This window comes from Salvelinus fontinalis, chromosome 18 (assembly GCF_029448725.1).
Source record: "Salvelinus fontinalis isolate EN_2023a chromosome 18, ASM2944872v1, whole genome shotgun sequence".
Taxonomy (NCBI): Eukaryota; Metazoa; Chordata; class Actinopteri; order Salmoniformes; family Salmonidae; genus Salvelinus; species Salvelinus fontinalis.
Genome location: NC_074682.1, coordinates 1,648,832 through 1,659,705, shown reverse-complemented (window position 1 = coordinate 1,659,705; position 10,874 = coordinate 1,648,832).

Genomic DNA, 10,874 nt, shown 5'->3' with positions numbered 1-10,874 from the left:
TCCTCTTCATCTACACTGATTGTATTTGTATTTATTAGGGATCCCCATTAGCTGCGGGTCCAAACGGCACTTACAGTTGAAGTCGGAAGACCTGAGCCAAATACATTTAAACTCAGTTTTTCACAATTCCTTACATATAATCCTAGTCAAAATTCCCTGTTTTAGGGCAGTTAGGATCACCACATTATTTTAAGAATATGAAATGTCAAAATAATAGTAGAGAGAACGATTTATTTCAGCTTTTATTTCTTTCATCACATTCCCAGTGGGTCAGAAGTTTACGTACACTCAATTAGTATTTGGTAGGATTGCCTTTAAATTGTTTAACTTTGGTCAAATGTTTGGGTGAATTTTGGCCCATTCCTCCCCACAGAGCTGTTGTAACTGAATCAGGTTTGTAGGCCTCCTTGCTCGCACACACTTTTCCAGTTCTGGCCCACAAATTGTCTATAGGATTGAGGTCAGGGCTTACAGTGTGCTGCAAAAATTAACCGTGTCGTTTATTTCTGCAGGCTATAGGTTGCTTGCATGAGATTAAATGTTTTGCTCTATTGAATAAGTTATTATTCAATTTACATCTCAATTAGACCGATCAGGTTGAATAAAGTTAAAATTCCAGGGTAAATAAAAAATGATTAACCTGGTTAAATAAAACTAAAGTTTAAATTGGTCTTTGCATGCAACAAACCTATAGGCATATGCGTTTTCATTACAAAAAAAATATGTTTTTTTACTGTGTAAAATGAACTTGCACTCCAAAAAAATCCCATTCTAACAAAAACAAGTTTAAATGCCTTTATTATACTGTATATATATATATATATATATATATATATATATATATATATATATATTTATATATATATATATATATATATAAAGACTTATTTTTATTAATCAGCTCGCCGGCACACAACACACACCCGTGGCCCAAACTGGGGAGAGGAGAGGAACTTTAACAATAAATTTGAGCAAGTAAGACTGATTTTATAGCCTAGAATATAATGACCAGTTGTCAGTCTGACCACCGGCTTCTGCCCGCAGCATGAAAAATGCAGACCATGCTGCAATGTTCTCTGTCGGGCCCATGGTCCCGTGAGCATCCTGCAGTAAATGCAGCCCTTCTACCCCAATGCAATGGCCAAGCTACCCCATAGCTATCCCAGTGAAACTTTCATAATGCCGCCACTGAGCAGGACTGTGGGGTTCTAAGGGCTCAAACACAACAATAGCTTTTGCTGGCCAAGAGATAGGCTAATGGATTTGCTCATTGGTAGTGTGTTAAGACAATAAGAAATACTGTGCTATCAAACATCCCATATTTTATAGATTTGAAGAAATTGACAAAACTCATAATGATATAAAATAAATAAAAACTCCTTGATTACAAGAACAGGCTGGCAGTTTGAATAGCATTAACATAAATTACCATAAATATTGTAGCCTAGATTTAAAAAATGGGGATTAATGGTGAACATTTACTGGTGATACAATCAGTGTTTGACGTGGACTGAAATAGGTGCCAGTAACCTGTTCATTTTGGTTGCTGGTAGGCTACTGTTTATACACAATACCTTTGAGCTAATATTCTATATGAGGAACAGGAGCTCAGTAGAACATTTGAGGTGCCGGTAGGCTACTCAGCTCTGGTGAACTCCTGCCCAAGTCAAGCACTGGATATACAATGCATACGTAAAGATAAAGACCACTTTACTTTTTCCACATGTTGTTACGTTACAGCCTTATTTTAAAATGGATTAAATCGTGTTTTCCACCTCATCAATCTACACACAATACCCCATAATGACAAAGCAAAAACAGGTTTAACGTTTTTTTTTCAAATGTATTGAAAATAAAAAACTTACATATCACATTTACATAATTATTCAGACACTTTACTCAGTGCTTTGTTGAAGCACCTGTCATGGAAATTCTTACACAGGGACACTAGAAGGCGATCTTAAATTAATCATTGTTTATTGTCAGTGCACCGTAGAGGTTCCAACAACTCAATGCACGACAGTACACATCAATCAGGAGCTCTGCCTGGGCAGTCTCAGCAGTTGTCTTATATACGACTATACACAGACAAGTTATATTTGCATGATTTAGCATAATTAATCAATCATTACCGTTTTGTTTCATTCATGTGACAGACCAATACTGTTCCATAACATGTGACAGACCAACACCTCACGGGGCTTCTTCTCCCTAAGCTGAGACCTTGAAACTGAGATATCTTTCGTTCATTCTCAAAACAAGGTCTGGGCGTACTGCCAAATTGCAGCTACTGATAGTGAGAATTTGTACAGTCAGCCACTTGCAAGAACACAGACATTGGTTTATAGAAGAACACATGATTAGAACACAGAAAATAGTTATAAGAAAAGCACAAAACATTAAAATTCCATTACACACCTTTGGCAGCGATTACAGCCTTGCGTCTTCTTGGGTACGACACTACAAGCTAGGCACACCTGTATTCGGGGAATTTCTCCCATTCTTCTTTGCAGATCCTCTCAAGCCCTGTCAGATTGGATGGGGACCGTCGCTGCACAGATATTTTCAGGTCTCTCCAGATATGTTCGATTGGGTTCAAGTCTGGGTGGGCCACTCAAGTTAATTCAGAGACTTGTTCGGAAGCCACTCCTGCGTTGTCTTGGCTGTATGCTTAGAGTTGTTGTTCTGTTGGAAGGTGAACCTTCGCCCCAATCTGAGATACTTATGACTCTGGTGCAGGTTTTCATCAAGGATCTCTCTGTACTTTGCTCCGTTCATCTTTCCCTCGATCCTGACTAGTCTCCCAGTCCCTGCTGCTGAAAAACCTCCCCACAGCATGATACTGACACCACCATGCTTCATCATAGGGATGGTGCCAGGTTTCCTCCAGACGTGACGCTTGGCATTCAGGCCAGAGAGTTTAATCTTGGTTTCATCAGACCAGATAATCTTGTTTCTCATGGTCTGAGTCCTTTAGGTGCCCTTTGGCAAACTTCATGCGGGCTGTCATTTGCCTTTTACTGAGGAGTGGCTTCAGTCTAGCCACTCGACCATAAAGGCCTGATTGGTGAAGCGCTGCAGAGATGGTTGTCCTTCTGGAAGGTTCTCCCATCTCCACAAAGGAACTCTGGAGCTCTGTCAGAGTGACCATCAGGTTCTTGGTCACCTCCCTGACCAAGGCCCTTCTTCCCCGATGGCTCAGTTTGGTGTGGTAGTTCCAAACTTCTTCCATTTAAGAATGTTTTATTTAACTAGGCAAGTCAGTTAAAGAACAAGTTCTTATTTACACTGACGGCCTAGGAACAGTGGGTTAACTGCCTTGTTCAGAGGCAGAACGACAGATTTTTACCTTGTCAGCTTGGGGATTCGATCTAGCAACCCTTCGGTTTCTGAACCAACTCTCTAATGTGAACGCTGCGTGTAACACATCCGGTGTCAGGATAAATAAAAACCCAGGTCTGCTAACTTTCTTTAATTATGTTTAATTACCGCAAACAATGAATGGCAAATGCAATTTTCGTATATACGGGTTCGCTGTATCACCACGCAGGGTTAACAGGGAACTGGCAGGAAGTACGTAAACAGCTGTTCTTATACCGTGATGACGTAGTTTCAACGTGTCTGTTGGCCTATCACAGTAGAGGCTGGGCGTGGTTTAGACTTTGCCCCCCTCGGATTTGTCCAAGCCCCTTGGCGCGTTCCTTTTGTCCACATCTGGTTGCTGGGTAGATTAGATCCGTCTTGTGTCTGTCGATTCTACACTGAAACAGTTCCTAATATGGTATTGTCCAGTATTCTAAACTCCTGGTTGGTCTAGAGAGATGCACCCCTCCCCTCTCCAGACTGTCCACAGCTTTTATGGCCTGTGTTGGTCAGTCCTTACACCTACACACACACACACCCCTCTGTATTGTTTGTGTGTGTGTGTAACAAAACAATATTCCTCTTCAACCAATATGCTAACAGCCTATAGTGCATAAACATAAATCCTAACACTAACCACTAGGCTACCTGCCGCCCCCAAATGGAACATTATGGAGGCCACTGTGTTCTTGAGGACATTCAATGCTGCAGAAATATTTTGGTACCCTTGCACAGATCTGTGCCTCGACACAATCCTGTCTTGGCGCTCTAAGGACAATTCCTTCGACCTCATGGCTTGGTTTTTGCTCTGACATAAACTGTCAACTGTCAGACCTTATATAGACAGGTGTGTGCCTTTCCAAATCATGTCCAATCAATTGAATTTAGCACAGGTGGACTCCAATCAAGTTGTAAAAACATCTCATGGAAACAGAATGCACCTGAGCTCAATTTCGAGTCTCATAGCAAAGGGTCTGAATACTTATGTAAATAAGGTATTTAAAAATTGATATTATAAATTTGCAAAAATGTCTAAAAACCTGTTTTTGCTTTGACATTATGGGGTATTGTGCGTAGATTGATGAGGGAAATTATTTATTTAATACATTTTTAAATAAGGCCATAACGTATCAAAATGTAAAAAGTGGAGGGGTCTGATTAGTTTCCGAATGCACTGTTAATGATCAGGCTAAGTAACAGGGAATTGATACAGTTGAGGATGGGGGCGCTGTTGAGACTATTTATGCTAATTGGGTGATTTTTGAAACGGCTTCCCACAAAATCCTTGATCGTACAATATGCATATTATTATTATTATTGGATAGAAAACAGTCTATAGTTTCTATAGGAGTTGAAATTTTGTCTCTAAGTGGAACAGAGCCCATTCTACAGCAATTTCCCTGACATGGATTCAGATTTCAGAAATGTTGGCCACTGTTCTGAAGTCAGTTAAAAGGGCACTGTTATTGCTATGACTGTACGGACACTTCTTACGTCTTCCCCTGGATGCCTTTACGTGATGACGATTCCAATGGGGTCGATTGCGCGTTCACAGGCCCTATAAATCAAAAAACCCTGTAGCTAGCAAGTCTTTTCTTGGTGCGTCACGCGCGTGGAGGACACCGACCCTCTCCTGTTCCAAGCGTTAGTTTAGCCTGTTATATTTCTCCGGTCATCTTTTCACTTGTTATAGGAGTTAAAAACATCATAAGGTAGTTAATTTAAAGCGTTTTATAGCAATTTATATCCGTTTAGTGCGATTTTGGGACATTTATTTCTTTAACGCTGTGAATAGCTGGGCACGCTTTCAGTTCATCCCGAACGCAGTTGGCATTTCCACATGGCAAGAGGACAGCTTTCCACCAAAAGACGATTACTCCCAAGAAAGGATCCTTTGCCCAAGATACTGATGGAAGAACAGCTCAAGGTAGGACATTTTTATTATGATAAATCGTGTTTCTGTCACGATCGTGTGGGGGATTAACGGACCAAAATGCAGCAGTTGGAAAATAAGCCATCTTCTTTATTAACACCACGAAGATGAACACGACACAAAACTCTATACAAACTAACAAAACAACAAAACGACCGTGAAGCTACAAACGTTGTGCACATACATACAGGCTACAAACGTTTTACATAGACAATTACCCACAACCAATGAGAGCCTATGGCTACCCTAAATAAGGCTCCCAATCAGAGACAACCGAAATCAGCTGTCTCTAATTGGGAACTCATTCAGGTAACCATAGACTCTCCTAGATAACTAACCAACATAGACAACGCTAGACATCTACACTCAACACAAAACCATATACTACACCCCATAACCCCTTTACCATATAAACACCCAACACCAACAAAACATAAACATTCCCCATGTCACACCCTGACCTAACTAAAATAATAAAGAAAACAAAGAATACTAAGGCCAGGGCGTGACATAACCCCCCCCTTGAGGCGCGAACTCCGGGCGCACCATACACAGTCTAGGGGAGGGTCTGGGTGGGCTTCCCTCCACGGTGGCGGCTCCGGCTCTGGTCGCGGTCCCCACGTCACCACAGTACCTAACCACCTCCTAGGCTTCCTCCAAACGACCCCCCTCCACATTAACCCCATTGTATTAATGGGCAGTTCCGGACTAAGGGACAGCTCCGGACTAAGGTCCAGTACCAGGGTAAGGGGCAGTACCAGGATCAGGGGCAGTACCAGGATCAGGGGCAGTACCAGGGTAAGGGGCAGCACCAGGGTAAGGGGCAGCACCAGGGTAAGGGGCAGCACCAGGGTAAGGGGCAGCACCAGGGTAAGGGGCAGCACCAGGGTAAGGGGCAGCTCCGGACTGATGAATGGCAGCTCCGGACTGAGGGACTGCAGCTCCGGACTGAGGGACTGCAGCTCCGGACTGAGGGACTGCAGCTCCGGACTGAGGGACTGCAGCTCCGGACTGAGGGACGGCCCATGGCTGGCTGACAGATCTGGCTGCTCATGGCTGGCTAACGGATCTGGCTGCTCATGGCTGGCTAACGGATCTGGCTGCTCATGGCTGGCTAACTGATCTGGCTGCTCATGGCTGGCTGACGGATCTGGCTGCTCATGGCTGGCTGACGGATCTGGCTGCTCATGGCTAGCTAACGGATCTGGCTGCTCATGGCTAGCTGACGGATCTGGCTGCTCATGGCTAGCTGACGGATCTGGCTGCTCATGGCTAGCTGACGGATCTGGCTGCTCATGGCTAGCTGACGGATCTGGCTGCTCATGGCTAGCTGACGGATCTGGCTGCTCATGGCTAGCTGACGGATCTGGCTGCTCATGGCTAGCTGACGGATCTGGCTGCTCATGGCTAGCTGACGGATCTGGCTGCTCATGGCTAGCTGACGGATCTGGCTGCTCATGGCTAGCTGACGGACCTGGCTGCTCATGGCTGGCTGACGGATCTGGCTGCTTATGGCTGGCTGACTGATCTGGCTGCTCCTGTCTGGTTGGCGGCTCTGGCAGATCCTGTCTGGTTGGCGGCTCCGGCAGATCCTGTCTGATGGACGGCTCTAGCGGCTCCTGTCTGGCTGGCGGCTCTAGCGGCTCCTGTCTGGCTGGCGGCTCAGTGGGCTCATGGCAGACGGGCGGCTTTGCAGGCTCATGGCAGACGGGCGGCTTTGCAGGCTCATTGCAGACGGATGGCTCAGATGGCGCTGGGGAGACGGATGGCTCAGATGGCGCTGGGGAGACGGATGGCTCAGATGGCGCTTGGCAGACGGGCAGTTCAGTCATTGCTGTGCAGACGGCAGACTCCTGCCGGCTGAGGCGCACTGTAGGCCTGGTGCGTGGTGCCGGGACTGGTGGCACCGGGCTGGGGACACGCATCTCAGGGCTAGTGCGGGGAGCAGCAACAGGACGCACAGGACTCTGGGGACACACAGGAGGCTTGGTGCGTGGTTTAGACACTGGTGGTAAAGGGCTGGAGACACGCACCATATAGCTAGTGCGTGGAGGAGGCACTGGTGGTACTGGGTTGGGGCGGGGAGGTGGCGCCGGAAATACCGGACCGTGCAGGCGTACTGGCTCCCTTGAACGCCGAGCCTGCCCAACCTTACCTGGTTCTATGCTCCCCGTCGCCTGACCAGTGCGGGGAGGTGGAATAACCCGCACCGGCCTATGTAGGCGAACCGGGGACACCATGCGTAAGGCTGGTGCCATGTACGCCGGCCCGAGGAGACGCACTGGTGACCAGATGCGTTGGGCCGGCTTCATGACATACGGCTCAACGCTCAGTCTAGCCCGGCCGATACGTGGAGCTGAAATGTACCGAACCGGGCTATGCACGCGTACAGGAGACACCGTGCGCTCTACTGCGTAACACGGTGTCTGCCCGTACTCTCGCTCTCCACGGTAAGTACAGGGAGTAGGCGCAGGTTTCCTACCTGACTTCGCCACACTCCCTTTAAGGCCCCCCCCAAGAAATTTTGGGGTTGTACTCACGGGTTTCCAGCCTTGTCTCCGTGCTGCCTCCTCATATCGCCTCCTCTCGGCTTTAGCTGCCTCCAGCTCTTCACGAGGAAGGCGATATTCTCCCGGTTGAACCCACGGCCCCTTACCATCCAGTATCTCCTCCCATGTCCATGAATCCTGTGTAGGTAGGTCCTGTTGCCGCTTTCCATGCCGCTTGGTCCTATGGTGGGTAATTCTGTCACGATCGTGTGGGGGATTAACGGACCAAAATGCAGCAGTTGGAAAATAAGCCATCTTCTTTATTAACACCACGAAGATGAACACGACACAAAACTCTATACAAACTAACAAAACAACAAAACGACCGTGAAGCTACAAACGTTGTGCACATACATACAGGCTACAAACGTTTTACATAGACAATTACCCACAACCAATGAGAGCCTATGGCTACCCTAAATAAGGCTCCCAATCAGAGACAACCGAAATCAGCTGTCTCTAATTGGGAACTCATTCAGGTAACCATAGACTCTCCTAGATAACTAACCAACATAGACAACGCTAGACATCTACACTCAACACAAAACCATATACTACACCCCATAACCCCTTTACCATATAAACACCCAACACCAACAAAACATAAACATTCCCCATGTCACACCCTGACCTAACTAAAATAATAAAGAAAACAAAGAATACTAAGGCCAGGGCGTGACAGTTTCTGTCTAAACATTTTAGTGGCTTAGGACGCCATGTTTTTTGACGTAGCTTCGCTTGGCGCAAACTGTATTGAAAAGTAAGGATAAATTAAAAAATGTAATTCCGCAATTGTATTAAGAATTAAATTGTCTATCAATCCCTGTCCACCCTATATTTTTTAGTCACGTTTATGAGTATTTATGTATAAGAGTAGATCACTGTCTAAGTGGCGCAAGGACATTTTCTGACCAGCTTGTCTACATTTCACATTGTCTAACCATGATTTTGGTGGCTAAATATAAACATTTGCGATCAAACTCTATATGGATTGTGTAATATGATGTTACAGGAGTGTCATCGGAAGAATTCTGAGAAGGTTAGTGAAAAAATTAATATCTTTTGGCGATGTTGACTTTTATCGCTCACTTTGGCTAGAATCAATGCTGGGCTGCTATGTGCTATGTGCTATGCTAATATAACGATTTATTGTGTTTTCGCTGTAAGACACTTAGAAAATCTGAAATATTGTCTGTATTCACAGGATCTGTGTCTTTCGATTCGTGTATGCTGTGTATTTTTACGAAATGTTTGATGATTAGTAAGTAGGTAAACACGTTGCTCTAAGTAGTTTTTCTATTCCATTTGTGACGGTGGGTGCAATTGTAACCTATGCCATCTACCTGAAATATGCACTTTTTTCTAACAAAACCTATCCCATACCATAAATATGTTATCAGACTGTCATCTAATGAGTTTTTTTGTTGGTTAGGGGCTATACATATCTTAGTTTAGCCGAATTGGTGATGGCTACTGGTGTTGGTGGACAAATAAAAGATGGTGGATTATGCTAATGTATTTTTAGGTAATAGATATACATCTTTACATATTGTGTCTTCCCTGTAAAACATTTTAAAAATCGGACATGTTGACTGGATTCACAAGATCTGTGTCTTTCATTAGCTGTATTGGACTTTAATGTGTGAAAGTTAAATATTTTAAAAAAATATATTTTTTGAATTTCGCGGCACTGGTTTTTCAGTGGGGGGGGGGGGGGGGGTGTGCTGCTAGCGCCACGCTGATCCTAGACAGGTTTTAACAAAGGAAGGTAGTTGAAAAAACGATTAAAACAATGAAACAACAAATGTGCACAAATATTATCAGTAGAAAGACAGAATTTATAAGCCTAGTATTGGCCTATCCCACTGGGCACAGACGTCTGTCTGTTCAACATCTAGTTTGGTTTTACATTTGGGTGAGTTGTCAATTAACGTGAATTCAAAGTGATCAGTTAGTCGGTAATAGCCTCCACTGTCGGAAGGGAGAACGACTGCCCATTCTCATTGAAGCCACGAAATTCAACCCCGACAGTGAAAATGCAGGCAATGTTTACAGAAAACAACCACATAACAGCCTTCCATCTTTAGGACATATATTCCATTGTTTGAGCGGTCACACTCGACTATCTTGTCAATGTAAAAAAAAACAAAAAAAACATTTGAGCCTGTGACGCGACTTCCGCTTTTGGATGTCAAAAAGGGCTTGTTCGACATTGAAGCCGACAGTCAGTAGGCAGGTTTCAAACTTTCTTTATTGCAGAAAATTATGATGGAAACGGTGTTTTTCTAATAAATTATGATTGACAAATCATTTTGAAGTTACGTGGGGCAAGTGATTGTCACCGCATAACTATAAAGCTCTACTCCACATTTAATTCTAAATGCCTACTGCTTACAAAATACAACATTTCAACTTCAAAAACGATGTTTCATTGCAGGACAAGGATTGTCCTGACTTTCAAGAACGCCTGGATTGCTTCGCCTTGCTTTTCTGGTTGGCTGGCAAGTTTCCCCATCCAATTAGTTCAGCTCTCCAGGAGTGCACGTTTCTCCATGGCACGGACCGTTGCGATACGTTGGTACATGAGAATTATTAGAATGTGGCAAATATGACTAAATTATTGCATTCTATACATGCTGGCTTTCGCGGGCTACCTGATACATGAAAAAGATAGGTGGGAGGACATACATGCTGTCGCCAATGGGTCATGTAAACACTTCAACCAATACATTTTTATTCAACACTAGGTTTTTGCTAAAAATATATATATTTTTTTAGGTGTGACATAATTACGTCCAGCTGTTTTGATCAACACAAGATTGTTAAATGGAAATGCACCCTAGCAGGCAATTGTCACATCTGCAGTATTTTCTATGCAAACTTTCCAAATGTCGGGCAAGTTAATGACTGCGGTCAGCCTTGAATTTGATCGGTTCAATGAATGGGGTAGTAGTTCTCCCCTGCCGACAGTGGAGGCCACTGCCGACTGACTGATCTACAAATCACCTTGCATCATAAATAAATATGAT